Here is a 23496-nt window from a genome sequence, read left to right on the forward strand (position 1 = left end):
GTGGCATTCTGTAACTCAGCCTTCTCTGTGTCCTCTGTTATCAGGGTCCCCCATCCATTCCGTAACAGGCCCACATTACCCTTATTTTTCCTTTTATTATTGATGTATTTGAAGAAGCCCTTTTTGCTTTCCCTGACATCCTTGGCCAGATTTAATTTCAGATGGGCCTTCACCTTCCTTGTCTCATTTCTACTTCAACAACCTCTCTGTATTCATTCAAGCAGCTTGACCCTGCTTCAATCGCTTCTGTGCTCCCTGCTTAGGCTTGAGCCTAAACTCAAGGAGTTTAATAACAGGAGTTATTCATCCATACAGATCTCCTGCTGCCTATGCCCAATTTTGCTCATTGGGATGCATCATTCTTGAGCCTAAAGGAAGAAATCTTTGAATATCAACCAACTCTGTTGGACTCCTCTTTCCTACAGAGCCTGTTCCCATGGGGATCGTCCAAGAATATCCCTCAAGAGACCAAACTTTGCTCACCTGAAGCCCGTATTTGTGATCTTACTTTCTACTCTACTTCCTCATGCTAAACTCCATAATTTCATGGTCAAGGTCTAAATATTTCACTTTAATATCCAAATATTTCCTAAAGTTTAAGAATAAGCATTATTGTAAGTTGGTAACATAGCTAAGTTACTGCCATCCACCTATTGTGTGATTTTCACTTAGAAGGAAGTAATTTGGTTGTATTTGCTTACTTTGTTACCCAGCAGCTCTTTATTTATTTTGCTAACAAATTTAACCTCCTGTGCATTTAAATGCTTTTGTTTCATTCTGTAAGGAAATTATTGATGTTTTTCAATTAAAGTGTAAGCCCAGAAGGAACTGATGCCTGACTGATACCTGGGGTCAGCAGCCCTGTTTGCCAGAATAAACAGATATTAAGAAGAGAATCTCAATGTAAATGAGCCACCAGAGGGAGCTCATCCAGCCTGCTGAGTATAATAGAACTATATTGACATTGGCAAAAGTTAATTAAACATTTTTACAGGGGTCAGTGGCTGAGTTCAAAACAAAGCATATTCCCTGGCTGAAACTCCACATGCCTGAAAAGCTAATGAAATCAGAAAAAGTTATTTCTTTAACAAATGTGGAATATATTTCAGATTAAATAAAGATAATTAAGTTTAGCAATCTGTGATACAGCATTCTTCTAAACAAGCACAAGACTTATCCTCATCCATCTTCATTTTATCCAGATAAGAATTTCAAAGTCTCATTAAATTACAAGACCAAAAAAAAAAGGGATTAACTTTGTAATTTAACCCTAAAATTGTGAAAGAATACCAAAAGCAGAGTTACATAACTAGCTCAAAGATATCCATTTGTAATCAAATGCAGTTTGGCATTATGATGCTTATCTACTTCTGTAATCAGTTATTACACTTAGATGGACATTACCATATTATTACAATACAGCTCTCATTTTAAATTGTAGCAGTTCAGAAAACAAATCCCTTGCGTTCCTGTTCTGAAGGATCCAATGGTTACTTCCAAACTTGTGAACATTTTTTGAAAAGCAACACTGAAATAAAACTTATTCAGATTTTTGAGTGTTGCTTATTGACCAAGGAATCAAGAGGCTGGCAAGAGGTTATTTTGTCTGCTACTTTTCCATGGAGCTTAGCATCTAACAGTGGTAATTCAGCAGGGCACATGCAGGAGAAAAAAGACAGTAAAATTATTTCCGAAAGGAAAAGCACCCTCCAACATAAACTCCCAGGCTTATCATTGCAACTCTCCCTATGCATTTCTGAAGATTATGGGTTTGAAATATTCCTTCCAAATTAGCACACCTCTTCCACAGATTTAATTATATATTTGTGTTACCCCCATTACCAGCTTTCTAAACACTGTAAAATTAATTTGATCGTACTTTTATCTTACCTCTGCCTGAATGTTTTGCTTTGGAAGATAAATGAAATACCACATTACATTTAATCTTATCTCTTCTTTCAGGCTTCAATAAAAAGCTGAATTTTTACCAATACCACATAAAAGTAGTACTTTTTGGAGTTAACTCCCGAGCAAGGTGAGGATACCACGAAAAGCACTTGTTCTGTAATCACACTCCTACTTAACCACTGGAAGAAAATCCAGCCTAAGATCCGATACCAGTTACAGTTCTTTTAAGTTCCACTAAGCACTTCAGAGTGCCCACCTCCTCCACACAGCTATTTCACCTTTGGTGAGCGTAATTTTTCATCATTTGCCCAGCAATCAAAAATAATCAGGGAAAAAAGTTACAATTGTTCTCTAGTACACTTTCTGAAGTCATCTTTTCCAGGAATATTTTCAGATATGAGTAAGTTTTTTCTTGTTTTTCTCACCGAAAAACTGCGTTTTTTGAAATAGTAGTTATTAAGAGCCTAAATTAACAAAATGTCAGATGTGTCAATCTCCTGATTAAAAACAGCTAATAAATTCATTTTCAGGATTAAAATATGATTGACTACCCATATCCCTTGCACTATAAATATATGCAGTTTCTTCACATCACATACTGATTAAAAGTTTACTTTGTACTGTTGAGTATCTTACTGATTACCATTACATTATCAATTGTCACTCATGTTTTTGTAGCACAACAGTTTAAGACTCTCTAGGATTGACTTCCAAACACTAGCAACAGTTCCCAAGCCATTTATACTCTGCAAAGAAAAACCCAATTTTATAAAACTCAGATTTATGAAACTAAGAGACTTCATCTCCCACTCTCTGAGCAGCACAGATATCCCAGATGTGAAAGTCCGGATTACACTGTAACACCTCCAAGATGTGAAACCACTCCTCCCTATCTGCTTCTGGGATTCAAAAGCAACCATTAAACACACAAGCAAAATCACAGCAAGAAAATCTACTATGACCATATTAAAATACCACCCTTTTCACTCTAGTGATGAATTTAATCTACACTTAATATATTGACAAATTTTCTTGATTTGTCCTTTGTTTTCTTCAGAGAGAATTCAGTGAAATGTGAATCTAACCAGAAAAAAGGCACACTAGATATCAAACGCACTTCATGACATTAATGAACTGGTTCAGATTAAAATAAGAGAAATCTAGAAACAGAAAATATTTTTGAAGCGGAAACTGGGTATTTTCTGAAGTTCGTAAAATCTCTTTCACCCAAATATTTTTGGGGGGGAGATTTTAAAAATTCCTTTAGGAAAGCATGTAAAGATAACATTTCCATGTTTCCCAGAAGGATGAGTCTCAAAGCACCTCGAACAAAGTCTGCACCTTAAAATATTCACGAAAATTGAGGCACTTTTTTCTAACATCATGTATTGATAAACACTTCATAGATACTAGTATTTTAAGAATCATTTACCTTATAATAATATTCCATCTCATAAATAGATTGTAGAATTTCCTCCTACTTGGTTCTTGCTTCCTCCCTCCAATATTCTTCAGCTGCCTGACAAGGTATTTTATCACCTAAATCTCATCCCACTGGACTTGTCCAGCTTAAGCAGTAAACTTAAACCGACTCAATCGAAAACCCAGAGCTTTCTTATCTCACGGAAATTCTCATTTCAGATAGAAAACACAGTTAAAAATGACCCCTTGCTAGATGATTTTCCCTCAGGAAAACTGAAGTGACACAAAACAGAATAAGACCTATAATTACAATACTGTAACATGCATTTACCAGAAAGACTAAAAAGCTGGTGTCTTACAGACACAAAGCTTTGAATGAAGCAGTTTTGTTCTCTCCTATTACTCAGCTAAGAATGAAATACTTCCCACAGTCCTGAGCTGTTGCAGTCCCAGCAGCTTAAAAAAAGCTACAAGATTGTGTCAACTAAGCCATAGCTATTAGTGGCACTGGGTCAAGAGTTTCATTGCATTTGTGACGCAACGGAAAATTTTTCCCTTACTGCTGCACACTGTGCAGCCCACCCTGGATCCAATTAATAGCAGGTACAAATCTGTTTTTAGATCAAGTGCCCTACAGTTGCAATTTTTGGAACTGTTTGCTTTAGAAAAGCGTTGAAATTCCCCACTGTTGCCTGAGCACAGGTCCCTGGTAGCACATGAGTAACAAAAAGCTGAGAGCTGCCCTTCTCTGAATTGCAGAGCCCAGTTTACTCAAGGCAGAGGATGACTACACGAGCATGACGCACGTAGGAGCATCTGCCTTCTATGCTGTCTACTCAGCTATGGGTGCAATTTCTCCATTTCACCAATACTCCTCTTTTGTTTGTTTGTTTTAAGTGACTTTCCTTGTAAGCTTCTTGACAAGCAACTCTCTCTCAACCAGAAAATAGGGGATAAAGGACAGAACAACTCAGCTATGTTTAAAGAAAAAAGCCACTACTGCAAAACTACTTTCAACCCACGTGTTTTTTGTATATTTAGATGTTAGGCACTCCTACAGGAAAAAATATTTCTTTATATGTGTGCCATGTCTAGAAAATTAGAAACCCAGTCTAAATAAAATTAGAACTTTCAGGGTATATGAACATAAAATTACATTTGTTAAAAACAGTCAAAATTCTCCGATTTCAAAGAATGATTGCAACCCTTCCCACCTCACACTCCTTGCAAAAATAACAGTGCTCAACCTATGTAAATACCATCTTGTCAAATTATAATACCATCTTTTCAAATTATCCAGGGATCACAATTCTAAAAACATCTAAGCATGGGTATTGGGGTACTTTTCTTGCAACAAACAAAGGAGATTATTGGTATGACTTATTCTAACATCAAGTAAGAATATATATATGTGCTTAAATAGGTGTAGCCTAACATGGCTGCAACGTCAAACATTCACAGTGACACTCCCACCCCATCAGGTTCACCTAAACAGTACGAAATCTACAAAACTTCCACCTGCAGAAATATTGATGAAAAGGGCAGATCATCCAGCTGGAGGAGATGAATGATGAAGAAAAAAAGTGAAGCAAGTAATGAAAGATGCACAGAAGTAGGTCAGAAACAGGAAGCAAGAGCCTATTAAATGAAATTGTAAGGAATACATTTCATAAAATGTAAAAGGCTGGCATTCTCATAGCCTAAAATCAACCTAAATAATTCAGTTACAGGTTTTAGTTAAAGTCATAATTACATTAAGAATCAGAAGCTGTTTAGACAATTTGTTAATGGAATTGTTTATCATATATATTAGCAAAATCCAAATTTAGGTCTCAGATGAGACTTATAAGAGCTAATAAGATAGTTTTTTGTTGTTGCTGGTTAAGAAAACATCTCTCAAGATGAGTTCACATCTGTCTGCTTCAAAGTGTTCAACACGCCATCATTCCACTTAATAATAACAATACTACTGGTAGTAGTAGCATAGCTGTACTTAAATGCATTTCTCAAATACAACAAAATTCTTATTCATGGTGACTTCTTTGAAAATTTATTCATGTGTACTATTAAAAACATTGCAATTCAGAGAAATCTTTCAGGGAAAAATAATAATAGCTTCCTTTTATATCTTTTTGCACTGTAATTCTGCTTATGCATAGGTCCTCTCTATTTTGTATATTTAGCCCCATTAAAATACAGTGTGATTTACTTAGGCGAAAGGAAAAAAAAAAAAAGCAATGTAATTTAAAAGACACTCAATCTCTTCCAAAACAAAAAATCCCAATCTGTGATAAGAAAAGAATTGCTATGATTTTGCTTTCCCAAGAACTGAACATCAGCCTTCCATCTCCCTTTGTGAGCAATGCAGTTACATTTTGTCGGCTCTCAGGAAATGTCTTCATTATATCACCTCACACAAAGCCAGCTCCAGTCTGACACGCAAATGCTGCCACTGCCAAGTCGGTGCACGTGAGGGCAGAGCCCTCCTCAGCTCCAGCCTTCCAGTGCCCCAGCTGGGCTCCTCTCCACCGCAGGAAAAGGCTCAGCTGTTCATGTATCAGTAGATGGAAGCCACGTGTTACTGAGCTGGTGGAACCAGGGGACACTCCTGATGGGAGCACCTAGGAAACTGAGGCTGTAGCGGTCACTCCAGGATCTTCCTTCCCGCTGTCAACTGAGCCAAATGGAGTCATTATAGATAATTAATCTACTTCTTTAACATGCACACGGCTCCCACCTCTTCAGAGATCATTTCAATACGAAAGCCAAGTTTATTTCAAAATGGAAGTTGTTGCCATCCTGTTTCTTTGATGGATACACACTGGGGAAAAAGTATATAAACACAATCTAACCCTTAGCCACAACAAGTGCGTACAGACTACCTTCCAAAGCAACAACTCTCTTCTGAAAAGCCAGATGTCTGGACAAATTTCATGCTCCGAAATTAACAGAGAAAATTAGTGCTGTCAGTGCTAACAGCCTCAGGAATTGACTTTCTGGACACTTTACAACAAACAAGTTTATCAAATGAAATTTTCACTTTAGCAGGAATTCTTAAATGACTTCCGCAAAATATTCTAGGAACTATATCTTCCAAATGAGCACAACATTAATACTCATCATTCCTCTCTGACCTGTGCAGTGCCAGATGCCTCAGCAGGGAAACCCCCCACATGAGGAATCACACACACCTCTAGTCCAGCCACGTCTCCAACCCCTAACAAGATGACCAAGACATGTTGCAGGGTGTACCTGCTCAGAAATTCTAGCTATAACTACAGTTACAACTATATGCTCATCAAACACAAAAACAACCACCTATCAGGACTATTTCTCCAATTTTACCACTAATAACAAGACAATTGAACATGGAAAGGCCAAGGATTGCAGCAACACCTAACCAATACTAGTAATGAGAGGTGGCATCAGTGCAGAAAACTTTGTTTTCTCAAGATCTTCTACCCAGCTCTGTATGATGCAAACTATGTACACTGCCAGGCTATTCAACCAGAAAAACCCACAAGCTTCTGATACCTCCCAGCTCCTAGCCAACAGAACGCTGCAGACAGCGGCACAGGCAGACAAGTTTTGCCTGTTTACTTACTTTTACAATGTAGACTTCTTTCACTGATTAATTACAAAAGCAGAAACACATCAGTATTCCTACTGCCTTCCTGTCTGTTTGACAGCAATTTCTAATGTCACTCTTCAGTTGTCTTCTGTTAAACACACCTTCTGCTAATAGTCAGTCACAAACCAAGAGGGTATCTTGAAGAGTGAGGGGTACAAAAGTTATATAAAATCTAAAAACACAAACAAGTTATCAGAGATTACTGCACAGCTGAAAGCCAATGCTCTCACAATGCACACATGATTTAAAAAAGGAAATAAAAACAACACCAATCTTGCAGCTACACAGACCTGACATTAATGCTAAACTAGTTAATTGAGGAGCAAAAGCACCTCTTGACATTTTAACTGTTTTCTAGCTAGCAATTTCTTATGATTCATGCAGTGTAGGTTTACCTGAAATAGACAACAACAAGAAACTGCAATCAAAGTAATTACAGACATATGAATTTACCTCTCCCATTCAAGTTTAGAGGCAAGGGCTTACATATTTTTCCACGAAACAGTGAATCCTTAAACCATTCTCACATGAATCAGCCCATAAAAACAGTGCTGTCTTTGGTTCATCACATTAATCAATAATTATCCTCTAGCTCTGTGGAAGGCACAAGAAGGCTACAAGCATGACAGTCCTTCCAACTCTATCAGTAGTCTAGAACTACAAGAGCAATCCTGCAGAATGGCATTTCCTGAGACAGTCACCTAAAACCTGCCTTCAGAGGAGGGACGCAACACTCAGTGACACATAAACTTCTAGGCAACATGAAGGAAAAAAATGGAAGTTGCTTCTCTACTAACGTGAGGCTTCTCAAGAGTGTTCTGCTTTCAGTGGGTCTAAAGAAGCTCCCCAGAGAGAAGTGTGCTTGTGTGGGCACTCTGGAGGTCCTGATGCTCCCCTTGCACCTCTATGACAACACAAACCTTCCACACTGTAAACTGTCAGTACTGGAGTTGAACCTTTTGTCTGCTGGGAAGCTGAAACAAAGTTTTCCCCTTGAAGCTAGATAATATGAGCTGTAGACATGCAACATAATACCACATCTCACCCGAAACTGGTGTATTTGATAAATTAGGCCATAAAGAATTTCCTTTGTATTTTTTCTGGCGTCATTAAGAATCTCGCTCTAAAGTGCGTAATTCTTTGCAGGACAAACAATTATTTGCAAACAGTTTCAGAAAATAAAAGAATTTCATTGGCTCTTAATCCCAGGTAATGTTTCCTGTCAAAGGACTGTGGAGTAATACCAATGAGCGTAACAAACAGGCTAAAAATGACAGGCTACACATCATTCCTTCCCTGCCAAGCTACTTCTGTAGCATGGTCAAGACAGTCAAGAGGAACAGATGCAAATTCAGTCTTCAGAGATGCTGTGAAGCCAAATCTTGTTGCACTATTTGGAAGCATATACTGTACCCACACTGAGGGAATCAAAATGTTTATAACTTTACCCATACATTCTCTAAATCTACACATAATTAACCAGACTTACTAATGATAAAGATATATAGAATTAATGTATATTTGCACAACACTGAAAATAAACTAAAAAGTATCTTCTACTGAATTTGAAAAACTTTAAACCAATCAATTTTTCAGAGGTACTCACTGCTTGTATCATTTTCTTTCTTCTCTCGCACTGGACCTCAATTTTTTTATTAATTTAAACAAAGTATCTTACCTTCCATTCCTGAAAATTCTTTCCAATATTTTTTTCTTTTATTTGTATCTTTTTTTCCCCCATCAGCTCTTTTCAACTTTAGCTCTGCTTAGGTCACAAGGAGCCATCAAACTTAATTTTTAAGGCATCTTACAGAATTCTCCAGCTTTCCTTAAGTTCAGCAGCTAATGAAGCCATGACTGGTAGACTATGAATGCTGCACACCTGTTGATAAAATTCTTTCCAATATATTTTTCTTTTATTTGTATATTTTTTTTCCCATCAGCTCTTTTCAACTTTAGCTCTGCTTAGGTCACAAGGAGCCATCAAACTTAATTTTTAAGGCATCTTACAGAATTCTCCAGCTTTCCTTAAGTTCAGCAGCTAATGAAGCCATGACTGGTAGACTATGAATGCTGCACACCTGTTGATATCTACATTACCATCTTGATATCTACACATGCATTGTAATCTGAGATTTAGGAAGTTTATGCCTGGAGAAAATATTAACTGCATACTGACTGTAAAGAATAAAATATTTTGGTTTAGTTTAATCGATGCTCTTTACTGTGTCAACATATTTAACTTAAAGGACACTTTTCCCAGACCACTACTTCCAGTGCATATTAGGTACCACATATTTCTTAAAACAAAGAAATTTCATGGAGCCTATCCCTTTATTTCACCTTCAGCAAATCATAGTTAATAGGTCTGATTTTAACAAAGCATGAAATTACACCTCAGCACAGCAAATTAACAAGCAACAACAGGGACAGCTGTTGTATTTCTTGTTGTCATCACTTCAGATATATCTATTTATATTCCTCAGTATACCCCTTATTAAAAAAAAAATCTACATAATAAGTAATGAAGCAAAACATGAGAGACCTTTGCAATAGTTCTATTCTCCTTACTCTGCAATTTAGGTTTGTACAAACTTATGATCAGGAAGATGCTTACAGTATGCAGAAATGCTACAATTAAAACTTGTATTTCCCTGAATATAGTGACAGAAGCTGACATGAAAACATGTATGCCAGGTAACACCTGATATTAAATTTCAAATCTAAGTTCATTTCAGAAAGACAAGAGGCAGGCATGGTGACAGCAGTGGAAGATTCACTCCCTGGTGATCTGTGAAACCTTAATTAGAGCTGTGCATGACACTCCTTGAAAATTAATGTGCTCTTAGGGTATTGGAATTTTCTACAGCAAAAAAAGTCTGTGTTAGTGCTCACCAGTTTCCATAGACAGTACTTCAATTCTTACTACTGATTTTGGTAGTGTCTTTTTAATTTTTTAGCTCCGTTAGTCTTTCCTTTTGCTGTACTTGCACTGGACTCTCACAAGGATCTCCAAATAATTGACACAAGCCTGTAGCTGTGAATCAAGCAAAGGTATTCCAAAATTTTTTTCCCAGAGGGCATGAGAAGAATAGGAGAAAAAGCTAAATTCTCAAAGATCCAGAAAGGGAATTACTCAAAGAAAATGAGGAACACTTGTTGCTGTGCATCAACAAACATGCCTTTCCTAAATGGGAATAATTCATTGTGTAAACAGAACATTTCTGCTCTTAAATTTCTGTCAAGGTGAATGGCTATCATATTAAAAACTTCTGGTTCATATTTAGAACTTCTGGTTCTTCTAAAAACATATAGCAGTATACTTTATGCTGCTCCTTATTTTACACAGTACATATTATGATGGGTATGATTTTCATCTTTTATAATAGGACTGAAATATTATTATGATAGTGATGATCTCAATCTGAACACAGAACAATCCAATTTTGGGAGGGGGGAAGGTAGAAAAAGATTCTTATTTTCTGACTTTTGGCCTTTCAGTACTTAAAGAGAGGGAGAGTAACTTTTTACACAAGTGGAAAATCAGACAAGCGGGAAGAGTTTCAAACTAAAAGAGGGAAAATTTAGATTGGATGTTAGGAAGAAATTCTTGATTTTGAGCTAGGAAGGCACTGGAACAGGTTGCACAGAGAATCTGTGGACGCCCTATCCCTGGAGGTGTTCAAGCCCAGTTTGGATGGGGCTCTCAGAAACCTGGTCCAGTGGAAGCTGTCACTGCCCATAGCAGGGGAGCTGGAATGAGATGACCTTTATGGTCTCTTCCAACCCATTTTGGGTTGTAAGAGACCATAAACTATTTTATGGTGCTATGATTTGTTAGACAGGTCTTTATAAAAACTATTTTATGGTGCTATGATTTGTTAGCTAATATTAATAGAAATAATACATGGAAACTCCTTTGGGAAGAAAAATATAACAACTATGAAACTGATCGTAATTAATTGCTGCCACAATCTACGAATCTCAATGAGTTATGCTGTTGCTTGTCTGTGTATCATGACAGCCAGTCGTACAATACTAATTAATTAATTCAGAACACTGGCAGGTTCATTACATGTATAACAGAAAGGCTTCTAGTCAATATAAAAATTAGCAGTATGGAACTATTTCTAGCAAAGAGAGAAATAAGTTGGAACTATGTAACGGTTAAAAATGCTAGATTTCTGTCATGTAGCAACCTATACTCATAAAATAATTATAATAACAAGATCATTTGCCTCCTTATGTTGTTGGGTTTTTTTTTCCTATTTATACAAATACAATTGTTGAGTATGTGAATCACAAAATCAATTGCAGTCTACAGTAAGAAATATTATTGGATATTGCCAGCTCTTCAACCAAACTTCAGAAGTGTCTATATACAGTAATAGACAATGTTTCAAATATTTTAGATCAGGAAAAAAATCATCTGCTATTTTGTCCTCAAATGCAATCACACTACTAAAATCAGCGTGTTTGCAGGATTCCAAACAATACATTTGTTGTCTGGGAGGCTGTAATATTTACTTTATTGCTCAGTGTGCAATACAACACTCAGCATTTGCATCCTGTCAGGGACTTCTCTCCATGTTCTCACCTACCATTTTTCCAAGTCACTTCTGTACTTTTGTCCCAACTGTTGTCTTATCTTCACTGAATATAAATATCTCTAATGGATACACACCCACCCACATGCATACATATACATGTGCGCACAAATAAAATACTAACATTTCTCAGGGAGATATGAAGAAAATAACAAAAGCAATTAATTGAAAGAGAAGAGCAAATTGAAATAAATTAGCCTATTCTACCTCCATCTTATCTCTTATCATTTGTGTTCTTTTGAGGCTACTGTTATGATATGGGAAATCCATCTGACTACTGCTAAGTAATTAAACCTCTCAAATAATACTGAAAATCTGACTAACTCAGTTATTAAGACAGCTTCATCAGAGGAGCACTTTTTCTTCTCTCTTCCTTGACTAATTGTAAAAGTCTCCTTCAATTATCCTGAAATACCCATACAGATTCTTTGACAAAACCAAAATAAATGCCTCAATGATGGACTTTTAATGCACTTAGGATAACACAGGACAATTGCTGAAGTTGCACCAGTACTGTATGAATATTTATATAATGAAGACAATAACATTCAGTCTCTACTTCACAACTTGAAGTGCAGAATTTAGATTTTAATTTCTAACAGATTTACTTGTATTGGTACTTCATGGTTGTCTCAAGTTACATCAGAGTAGTAAAAAAATACTGAGATTAAAGAAGCACATTTTAAATAAAATCAAATAGATATCAGCAGGTTTTCTGAAACTTCATAAAGAGCTTGAAACATGGAGGGCTAGTGTTTGCAAGTTTTTATTAGTTGAAGATTTCATGTCAAATTAAATTACCTCTGCTGCCCCTGTACAGGCATTGCTGCTACTTTAAAAAGGAGTACTAGATAACAAAAAAATTCTGAAATTATTACTTTTAAAGGATTAAACACCTACTATCAGTTTTGAAACATTTTTCAGTAGTGCTTTCCCCCTTATAATTTTCAAGAACTTGATATCTAGGTGATGCGTAGTTGAACTATAATTACATACAAAAGAAAAAAAATTAACATATTGCTGAAATTGAGAGATTGCAAGCTACAATCTCCTTCAGGGTATACTTTTTTGGCATATTTACATATTTTCAAATTACATCTTTTGACAGGGACTAAGAACTTCTGTATCCTTTTCTAAGCTCTGCCACCACCCACGTGAATCTGCCAAAATCAAGCCTAATGGTTTTGGTTCCTTGTGTAAAATGGATCTTTTAATATTTTTCTAGCAATTTTGCTAGGAGAGCAAGTTCATATCTCCCAATTTAAGTATTTTGATGCAGACAATTAGAACCAAGACGGAAGCCACAGTTTAAATTCGTAGGCGGAGTTTATTGTGAAATATATACAAAATTAAACTAGTTTATTTTAGCTTGAAGAAAATTTTTTGCCACAAGTGACACAATTGTAAAGGGCACTATGATATAATTCAATAACTCTGAATCCCAAAGATGTCTCAGTCACAGCAAGCACCCGCACATGAAATCCTTGCAAAGAGCTTTTAGTGGTAATTTCACTCTCATACAAGTTTGAATAATTTTTACCCTTCACTTTTAAAATAATTTATGAAAAACAAGTAATTGCAGTTTAGAATGCATCACAGTGGATGCATAATCTGTAATGAAACAGCATGAAAATCTTGCTTGTTGGATTCAAAACCTTCACAGGTTTCAGGGAAAACGTGAGATTTAGTTATTTACTTAGAGGAAAAATGTTTGTTTGCGCTTTACTAAAATACAGAAAGTGAATAATAGCACATGTTGCTACATAATGCACTTGGAAAGGTTTTCTTCACAACTAAGCTGCAAGTCAAAATGCCAAAATAAAGTCTTTTTTTCCCCACCACAGTATGATATAGCTTAATATTTAACAACAAAAAGAAGAACTTACAGATAAAGCAATCTTTTAGAAAATTTCTGCTATGACAGAGCTTCACATGACCTTTCACTTTACTTCCTGGGTTCATTTCCTAGAAGAAAGAGAAAAAAAACAAACGTGAAACCAGTTGCAATGTTAAAATAGCATCTATTTCATTGCCTTAAAATAGCTTATGAAGCAAGGTTTAGGAAAACTTTTTAGGCTGGAGTCTTCCAAAAGGCATAACCTAAAGTAGAAATTGTGGACTTGAAAGGTAGTCTTAAATTTTCATCAAATCCTGTACCAGATACTGATAGCCATTCATCTTTCTGTAGACTTTCAAACTGATTTGAGATTACTCCCTGACCTTCCTGAGCACAGGGAAACCACACATGATCTTCCCTCTATTAATCACACTGGTACAAAAAGCCTTCACATAGCCAGCTAACCCATATGGCATTGGCAGGATAACATTAAAAAATAAACAAAGCTTAATAAAACCAAAAAAAAAGCCAAAATGTTTAATTAGTTCTCCAGAAAGGTGTGAAAGTATAAAAAAGGAAGTAACAGATCCCATAAGAACTTGTCCAGTTGGTGTGGGCTACAGGGTTTTAGATTTTAAATTATCACAGGATGTTCTACAAGGACAGAGGATGGTTTAGCAGAGATGCTGCCCTCATAAATGGAGAAAAACATTTTGCCAACAGGCTGGCCAATCCAGTAATAAGGATTCAAACTAGGAATAACAGGAGAGCATGACCAGCAATCAAGAGAGGAAGTAAAGGACCAGGCTGGCAAGCAAAGAGTACAGACAGGTTAATGTCAACAAGAAGAAATTTGTAAGTAAAAGAAACAGGGCTGTAGGGGTCCTACCCCAGTTGTGCACATGCAGATAGGGAAATGCCTTCCAGGCAGAATTATGGTAAAGGTATTTCATCTTTTCTGGGAAAAAAGCATGCTTTTGTGCCTCTCCAAATAGCCTGCTTGCTAAGGCACACAGCAGAGCAAACAGGAAGAATTAAGAGGTTTGCATGCAATTGGAGAATTCCAACTTTATGGAGATCACAGACATGGGTAGATACTTCATATAAACATGAACAGTTTCTATGAGTGCTGTGCAGCATAAGGAACAGTTTCTACGGGTGCTGTGCAGCATAAGGAAGGCCATGGACAATGGTCTCTCTGCCGCAAGATATGAATGAAATTACATGTCCTGATGGAGACCTGTCACAGAAGATAGGAAGAAGGCCAATACACTGAATACCCTCTTTATCTGCCTCTTTGCAGATAAAACCATCCCTCAGATATCCCAGGTCCCTGAAAACCACTGGAAAGCCTGAAGCAAGGCAGATTTTCTCACAGTGGAGGAGAGACAAGTTAGGAAGCATTTAAACAAACACAAAGATCCATGGGCCATAATGAGATGCACTGCACATATTGAAGATTGGCTGATGTCATTGTGAGAGCACTCAATCACTGAAAGATCAAAAAGGGTAACAGAGATCAGGTGAGAGGAGGAAACTCTGAGGACTGGAAGAGAATAAATATCACCTCTACTTTCAAGAAATTCAGTCCCAGTCTCACATTGATGCCTAGGAAAGGAATAGAGATAATAAACCTGAAAGTCACTGCCAAATAGAGGAGGGAATAGAACATATTTGGACATGGTAAGCATGAATACATGGAGGGGAAATTGTGCCTGACCAACCTGATAGCCTTGCACAATGAGCAGGCTGACCCCAGTGGACAAGGACAGAACACTGAACATTGCTTATCTTGACTTTAATAATGTTTCTGTCACAGCCTTGCATTGTCTTCGCCCTGAAAAACTGATGAAACACTAAATAGATGAATGGGGAGTAAGGCAAACAGAAAAGTGACTGAACTGCTGGCCAATAGAGGTTGTGGATCAGCAGCACCAAGCTCACTAGAGGCTAGTCATCAAAGGCACACACCAAGTGTCAATACAAAAGCCAATACTGCTCAGCAAATCATCAATAATTCACAAGTTGAGACAGAAGGCATAGATACTGCAAAACTAAGAGTAGTTGACACATCAGAAAGCTGTCCTGGCATTCAGAAAAACCTTGACAAGCTGAGAAATTGGCCAACAGTAACCTCATGAAGTTCAATACAGGGAAAAGGCGAAATGCTGCACTTGGCAGGAATAATCATATGCATGTTGGCAGAAAAGGACCCAAGGGATAACAAGCTGGCCATGAGCCAGCAGTGTGTCCTTGCAGCAAAGGAGTTCCACAGCAACCCTCGCTGCACAAGGAAGGGCATCACCAGCATACTGAGGGAGGTCATCCCTCCTCTCTGCTCAGCACTGTGAGCCATCCTGAATGCTCTGGTGGGTGGGCCAGAACTGGGCCCAAGAGAGGCAAAGAGTTACTGCAGCAAGGCCAGCTGAAGTTTATGGAGGTAAGTAAAGGACTGGAGCACTTTTTGCATGAGGAGAGGCTGTGAGGGGTGGGGGCCTTGAGAAGAGAAGGCTCAATAGGGTCTCTCCTATGCTTATAGACACCTGATCAGGAGTGGAATAAGGAAGGCAGAACTTCTCAGTGGTATCAAGTGAAAGGACAAGAGGCATCAGGCACAAATGAAACACAAGAAATCCCATTTAAACACCAGGATTTTTTTTTTCTATGGGGGTTGTCAACCAATGGCACAGGTTGCCCAAGATGCATCTCCATCCTTGCAGATACTCTAAATCCCGCTGGGCATAGTCCTGAGCAATGTGTGCTAGGTGACCCCGTGACCCTGCTCTGACCAAAGGGCGCCAGTTTCCAGAGGTACCTTCCAACCACAACAATTCTGTTATTCTGAAAAGTTATTTATTTAACTGGTCTCTGCTTAAAATAAATTGAAAGGAGGTTAAATCAATCACCCATGAAATCTCTTCTCCACAATGCATGGGGGGAAAAAAATGCACAGTCAACTGTATTGTGCTTTAGCTAGTGTAAAAGACTTTAAAAGGTTGTAACTGAAAGCTAGAAATATATATTGTAACCCTGATGCTAATGAATGCCAACATGTCTTTTGGACTCCTGGATATTGATGGCAAGATTTTAAAACCATAGATTAAAAGCAACTGGAGAAATTCAGATACTCTGATCCAATTAATTGTGTGTCTCTCTCTCTGCAGATATTCAAAACCCAGATGGATGTGTTCCTGTGTAACCTGCTCTAGCTGACTCTGCCGTGTAATGGGGGTTGGACCAGATATCTCTGGAGGTCTCTTTCAACCCCAACAATTCTGTGATTCTGTCATTGTGAAACATAAAAATTTTCCCCTAAAATTCCTGCTGCTAATGTTCCTAGTCTCTCATGAGAAAGCAGAACATAAATAAACACAGAACTTTAGTTAGGTATTCACACCTGATATTTAAAATGGATTAATAACAAAAGCATCAAATGTATTTCCTTCCATAATGGAAAAATATACTGAAAAGCAAACAAACTTTGCTCTGACCACTCAAAATAGTTGGCTAACATGCACCCTAAAAATGTGAGTCACCTGCATGGTGTTCAGTGGAACAGAATTTCATGGCATTTTATACTGAATGAAAACACCAACACTTCTGTAAGCATTAATAGATTTATGGCAGCATCTCCCAAAAAACTGTTTCACTCATGTGGAGACATCAACCTGTGGAATAAGTTTTATAAGTCATGAATAACAGAGGCACAATTAGACTGGAGAAAACCTGAAGAAATTTTATAATCAACATATTACTTTGAGGAAAAAAAATCCTTTAGCAGTTGAAATCACATCTTCAAGGGATCAGATAAAATTTTTATTTTTCCACAAACTTTTTCTGTCTGCAAGTTTAAATTTGAGCTGTTGAAAAAATAGGACTACGAAATATATTTTATATTTTCTACTGACTTATTTCCTTAGAGAAAAAGTAAACAGCATGTGCCTGTTTTATTTGTTGCGAGGCAAAACAAAGAACACAAGTTAAACAGAAACACAGTCTATTTCTGCACACAGGTACTCATACAATGGCATGCTCTATGTAGACAGTCACATGGGCATCTTTTGTGTTCATGTTGCTATGGAAACAAACTTGTGTGGAATCAAACATGATTACAAAGACATTCTAGCTCTTGAAACTATGAGTATGAGAGTTATCTTTTTTTATTTCTTAAATCAAGGATAAAAGCTGGTTTATAAGGTTATAAAAGAGCTGCCAGTAGCTAAGAGCATGTGAAGCTAACAAAATTATAACATCTTAAATACAAAGACTTTTCATTTCATAGTGTTTGTATACTGAAGTGTAACTTCAGAGACTAGACTAAAATGGCAGTAGATGATGGCATAAAGTAACGATGCTATGGATTTTGCATTCTACAGAAGATGAGGCAGACAAACCTGGCATTTTCTTTGATTTCTTGGAAACAAAATTTAAAGGAAACTTTCACTGTGGAACTAGTCATCTCAAACAGCATACCCATTAAAAAAGGGCAAATGAAAGGACTATGTTATATAGATTTAAGTTCCTGCTTTCCTATTTTTTCACAGAGCATTAAACAAGCTCTATTCAATACCTGTATCTGTTTTATTTATCTTGGTCCATCTGCTCTGCAAATGTTCTCGCAAAGCAGTTTCCCATGGCAACACCAAATATCACATAGTCTCAGTTTTCCATCAAAGCCCTTCTAACTGATCCACTCCTGAATTTCAAACAGCATATTTTTCTGCAGCATTTAAGTAAACAATAAATGGAGTATTTCTTCAAACAAAAAAAAAATCCACATGAATGAAATAAATACCCATTAATAAGCCCCTCTCTTCACGCATTTATTTTTGTTTTATTGTTTTAATAATTTCATTTTTCAAGAGGATTACATTTAAACGGTCTAAGGCAAGGTGGGAGATGTACATTATTTAAAAAACCCCTATCAACCTGATGGCACTTTCTACTTCATTAAAATTTCAAAGTCATGCACAATTTGTTTTGCTACATGCAACATAAGTTTTAAAGAATAAGGAAATATGTTGAAAAGTTTTGGAATTTTAAAGACCACATTGGCTGCTTACTGTGGGACAACTTCTGATAGACATCATCACCTACAAATTATTACTAACCAGCCCCTCTAATTTTTACATCCTCATATTTATAATGATCTAAACAATGTAAATAGGAGAAAAATTTCTCAACACATTTTCATTCAAGATAAATCAATAACACCGATTTCATGAAAGGAACTCCTATTTTACCTGAGATCCTATCTTGAGAGCTCATTCTCCCTCAGTTAAGACATGGAAGAAACATACATTTTTAAGTGAAGTTCTCGTGAAAAACTCAAAGTAAGCATCAAAAAACCCCAAACTCTTCAGTAAATATCACCCTAGTCCTGAGCACACTGATTCTGTATGAAATTGCAACAGAAGTGTTGTTGAAGCTGTACATGAAAGAAGAAATGTTCAGACTTAAGAAAACTAACCTACTGAATTTCAAAATCTGCTATCTTTTGTTTTAGATTTGTCTGACCAAGACCAGCTAGGAACCAGCCCTGTGGAGATCTGAAAAATAATCTAACCTTCTGGGCCACTCCTACACCACAACACTTTAGTTTATGGTAGTTTATAGCCTAGAGCTACTTTAAGAACTACTACAATTTAGCAATCTCAGATCCATAACAAACAGCAGGATTAAATTCCCACAATAATTTTCCATCAGCATCCCCTCCTGTCCTGGTTATGGCTGGCACAAATTTACTAGTGTTCTTAGTAGCTGGCACAGTGCTGTGTTTTGGATGCAATACAGGAACAATGGTTCTCACACGCTCCTGGTTTGGTTGGAGCAGTGCTTACCCCAAACCAAGGACTTCTCACTGTCTCGTGCTGTGCCAGTGAGGAGGTGCACACGAAGCTGTGAGGGAGCATAGCTGGGACAGTGTCCCCAAATGGCCAAAGGGATATTCCCTATCCCAGAATGTCACACCCAGTATATAAACTGGCTGGAAGGGGCCGATCACTACTTTCAGAAGGGCTGGTCATCCATGAGCAGGGAGTGAGAAGTTGTATTGTGCATTACTTGTTTCTCTTGGGTTTTAATCATAGAATCAGTCCTCTTCCTCTTTTTCATTACTAATGTTATGATGAGGATTATTTATTTTTTATTTTGTTTCCATTATTAAACCCACAAACCCTTAATCCATAAACCCTACTTTTTTTCCCGATTCTCCTCCCCACTGGATGGTAGAGGTAGGGAGTGGCTGAGTGGCTGCCTGATACTCAGTTGCCAGCTGGGATGAAATCACCCTACTTCTCCCTATAATTTCTTTGGGTTATTCTTGGGTTTTCCCAGGCACACTCATCTAGTCACCTTGGAATTTGGCCCAAACACATTTTGCAGCTTAGTCTAGATTTCTGGTCTCTATGGTGAAATTCTGTACAATGATTTGCTATTTTTAGTTAGAAAGGCTTCTTTACATGTTTTAGAAATAAATGACACCATGGACTAAGGAAGCAAAATATGGCATTTCTACAGGGCAGATCTACAATAGGAGTACAGCTCAGCTGGTCTCTTGTGTGTGCAGCAAGCCAGTCCACTTTGTGAATACATGCAAATATTGCTGGAGGGATAAACCAAAATACAAATACACGAGCCCTCTGCCTGCAAATAAGAGCAGATAAATATGCCTTTACAAAACCACCTGTATGCTCAGCTGCTACCTTTCCTGTGGTTTACTACCCATCAGCCAAAATACACTGCCTACAATTGTCTGTGTACAGTCATGAACAACAGATGCATTTTTTCATTCCACTCTAAAAAGTTTTATTCTGCATTTTTAATAGGCCATTGAAATAAGCCTGTGAATTTGAGTGACATGTTTGTGATTCTAATGCATTTTATTTTCCAAGCAAAGACAGATAGTAGCACTGATTCCATCAGTCACTAGGGTCATCCTAAAAACTGCTAATTCAATCCTTAATTGTATAAGCCTAACCATGAATATGTTTTATTATTCTTTACTGTATACAAAGTGTTTCTCTTAAATATGTAGGTTGGTTTTCTTGGTTTGTAAGAAAATCAAAGTTAAAATATTTCAGCCAAAACTACAGTGAAAGCTATATAAAGAACATTAAGTTTCCATCAAACCATATATATTTTGTGTTTATCTGTCCATAGGAGGATTAGATTTTGACTCATTTTAAAATGCCGTAGTAAAAACATCAGTGATGAAATGACCAGTAATAGTAAAATTTCATCACATGCTACTACCTGTGATACATGTGAATTGAACTGGCTACAAAGCAGAGCATGTTTTAAAAAATATTTTTCAAATATGCTACTTCAAAAGTTATGATTTAATCTAAAAATAAAATAGAAATTCTTAGAGGACTAACATCCTGCTTTTTCTGAAAATCTGAAAGGCTATAATAAAGACTTTAAGTTATTACAATCTATTCTGCAAATGGCTAAGCAGCCAGGACTGTGTTCATTTATACTTTGTCCTTTTAAGCTTTCAGGGTGCTGTGTAGCCATAGTAACTATGCTTTTCCTCTGCAAAATCCATTAGCTGGTTTCAATCTGGGACTTAATACTACCATAATCAAAGCCAAAGATTAAAAAAAAAAATTGTGATTAAGAAAAAGATTGTTGGCGACAAGCATTTCTTTTAAAAGCAATTTCTGCATATCTATGCTTTATACATAACAACAAAAGAAACCAAAAGATTAAAAGGACATCAAAAGATAAACTCAAAATTAATTTTAAAACTAGGTTACCATCAGGAATTACAAATGACTACCTCAAACTAGATAGTTCAGAAGACTAGGATAAGGTCTACCCTCAATCCTATTTGTATGTTGTTTTTAGTCACAACAGCACTATACTTCAAATGCCAGCTCAGTCCTGACACTGGTTACAGATAAACTAAACTAATTACATGATCACTGTTTGCTTGAACCCTAATTACAAGAAGGTATACTTGGTAACCAGGACAAATCACATTTTTTGCCAGCAATTGGTATATACTCCACAGATGTAATCTGACAGTGTAGGAATATATTCCACTAACCATTAATTTAAAGATAAATTCCTTGAGTCTTAGTACTGGATACCATATTCCTTAACTAAAAATTTTCATTGCCTCCGCAGCTATTTTACTGTTAGTTCATCCTCTGCTGATTTTTCAAATTCCATTTGCTTCTGCATTATATTAGAATCAAACAGCATTCAAAGATAAAATCTCTGCCATGGCAAGAGTGTGCATATTTGGGCTGGGGAAGGGGAGGATATCCCCTAATAAAAGAATATTATCCATACTGGCATTTTATTTCTGCATTCTAGCTCCATATCCTGCCATAGCCCTTCTTGTAACAAGCAACAAGGAAGAATGGCAAGGCTGTAGTTGTATAGGATAAAGAATGACTGCAAGATTATTTTTAGGAGACCACAAAAACTGCAAAATGAACTCACACTTGCATTCAACAGAATTTTTTAAAAAATAAACTTCATGAGTTACCTGAATCCAAACCTTCTCCTTTTCCCCTATAATACACAACTTGTAAAGCCCTGACTTCACTGAAGTTAACAGCAAAACTGCCACAACCTTCACTGGAGCAAAGATTTCACCCCATGTATATTTAATGGCAAGGATGACACGAGAGGATTAAAGGTCAGGCTTTTTCTGTCACTACAGCAGAACACCAAGTCACATCATCATGGCTCCTACAACTGGCTTGTCCAATGATTCTGTGATCAACAGCCTGGCCCTGGTCTAAATCAGAATGGCAGTACTTTCTACAAGTCATGGCATAAAGCAACATTAACAGTTTCCAGGAGTTCGGCTCTCAAAGAAAAATGCATAAAATGCTTCTTTCCAAGTACTCTTGGTTCTGCCTTTCAAAAGAAGAACTGACAGAGGCTCACCTTTACTTCAAAACACTATGAGCATACTGAGGAAGGCAGGGATGTTCTTAACAGAACACTCTGACAAGACACCTTTTGTCATTAGCAGTGACTGCACAATTTCATCCAATCAGCTAGAGAACAAAGTACTGCTGTATATATTGGTAGAATACTCTATGAACTGAAATCCAGGAGAAGATATACAGGTCCTTTCCTTTTTCCACCCAGTCTTCCTGATGCAAAAACTCATAACAGGAAGCAGCACTGATGGCAAAAATCACAGGAAATCAAATCCAGCTCTGAAGAGTATCTAGAAAAATAGACTTACAAAAAAACAACCCAAAACAAAACCAAAAACCAACCAAACTGCCATCACAACAAATCAGAAAAGCTGGAGATTTCATGCAATGTAAAGAAGTGTAGGTGCTCCCAGCAGACTTGCACGTGTTGCAGAACCCAATGAGAGCTTCTGCAAGTAACACAGCTTAGAATTCCTTGATAAACACAAATAATTTTCTGATCCCACAGGCTTTAAATCAAAAGACTGCACAGCACTGTCTACATACATGCCTGTTTAGGTAACCATAACATTCACTTACAGTTATTCCATAAAATTTTTGTCAAAATTCAAAAGCCATTTTTTCTTCTTTTTCTCATTAAACTAAGAACACCACCAAAATTTTAGGGCACATATTTTCATAGCTTTGGTTTCTCCTGGATTTAGTTAAGGTGTTAATGCCTTTAAAGACCTAAGAGTAATCCACAAGTTTTAAATTATGAGGAAATACATGCTAAACCTATCTACAAAACCTGAAGTACCAATTAAAATAAACTTGGAAGAAAAAAGAAAACTTCTGATGACTAGTTGTTTGGCATTAGAAAACAAAAGAATTTCACACCAAAAAGCTGCCCATATGTCATCTTCATCTGAGGAGGCTCTCTAAGGATGCTTTCTATGTCCAAGGATATTACTTCTTTCACATAAACCTCCCTGCTTACTCTCCATGCCAGTATCTGCAGTTGCCATAGTTACCATTTTGCATGACCACACTGTGAGTGGTGACCTCATATTCAATAAATCCCCAACGGCTCAAAGTCTGCAAAATATTTCAAGGTTTGTGCAGAAATTTTGCCATGAATTTTCACTAAAACACTGGCAGGTGCCAAGGCACATTGAAACAAATGTCTCTTTGAAGACCAGATTA

At 37.0% G+C, this 23496-nt stretch overlaps 1 protein-coding gene across 6 annotated transcripts in view; it reads right to left on the bottom strand.

The window, feature by feature from the left end:
* MARCHF1 (membrane associated ring-CH-type finger 1) overlaps positions 1 to 23496 on the bottom strand; it is a 193965-nt gene that overhangs the window by 133758 nt on the left and 36711 nt on the right. For all 6 annotated transcript variants that reach the window (XM_039700135.1, XM_039700136.1, XM_039700134.1 and 3 more), the window contains one exon: positions 13455 to 13533. The gene's annotated coding sequence lies outside the window, so the exon portion shown is untranslated. The remainder of the gene's footprint in view (positions 1 to 13454; positions 13534 to 23496) is intronic.

Source organism: Passer montanus, unplaced genomic scaffold, assembly GCF_014805655.1.
Source record: "Passer montanus isolate IOZ18808 unplaced genomic scaffold, ASM1480565v1 scaffold14, whole genome shotgun sequence".
Classification (NCBI taxonomy): domain Eukaryota; kingdom Metazoa; phylum Chordata; class Aves; order Passeriformes; family Passeridae; genus Passer; species Passer montanus.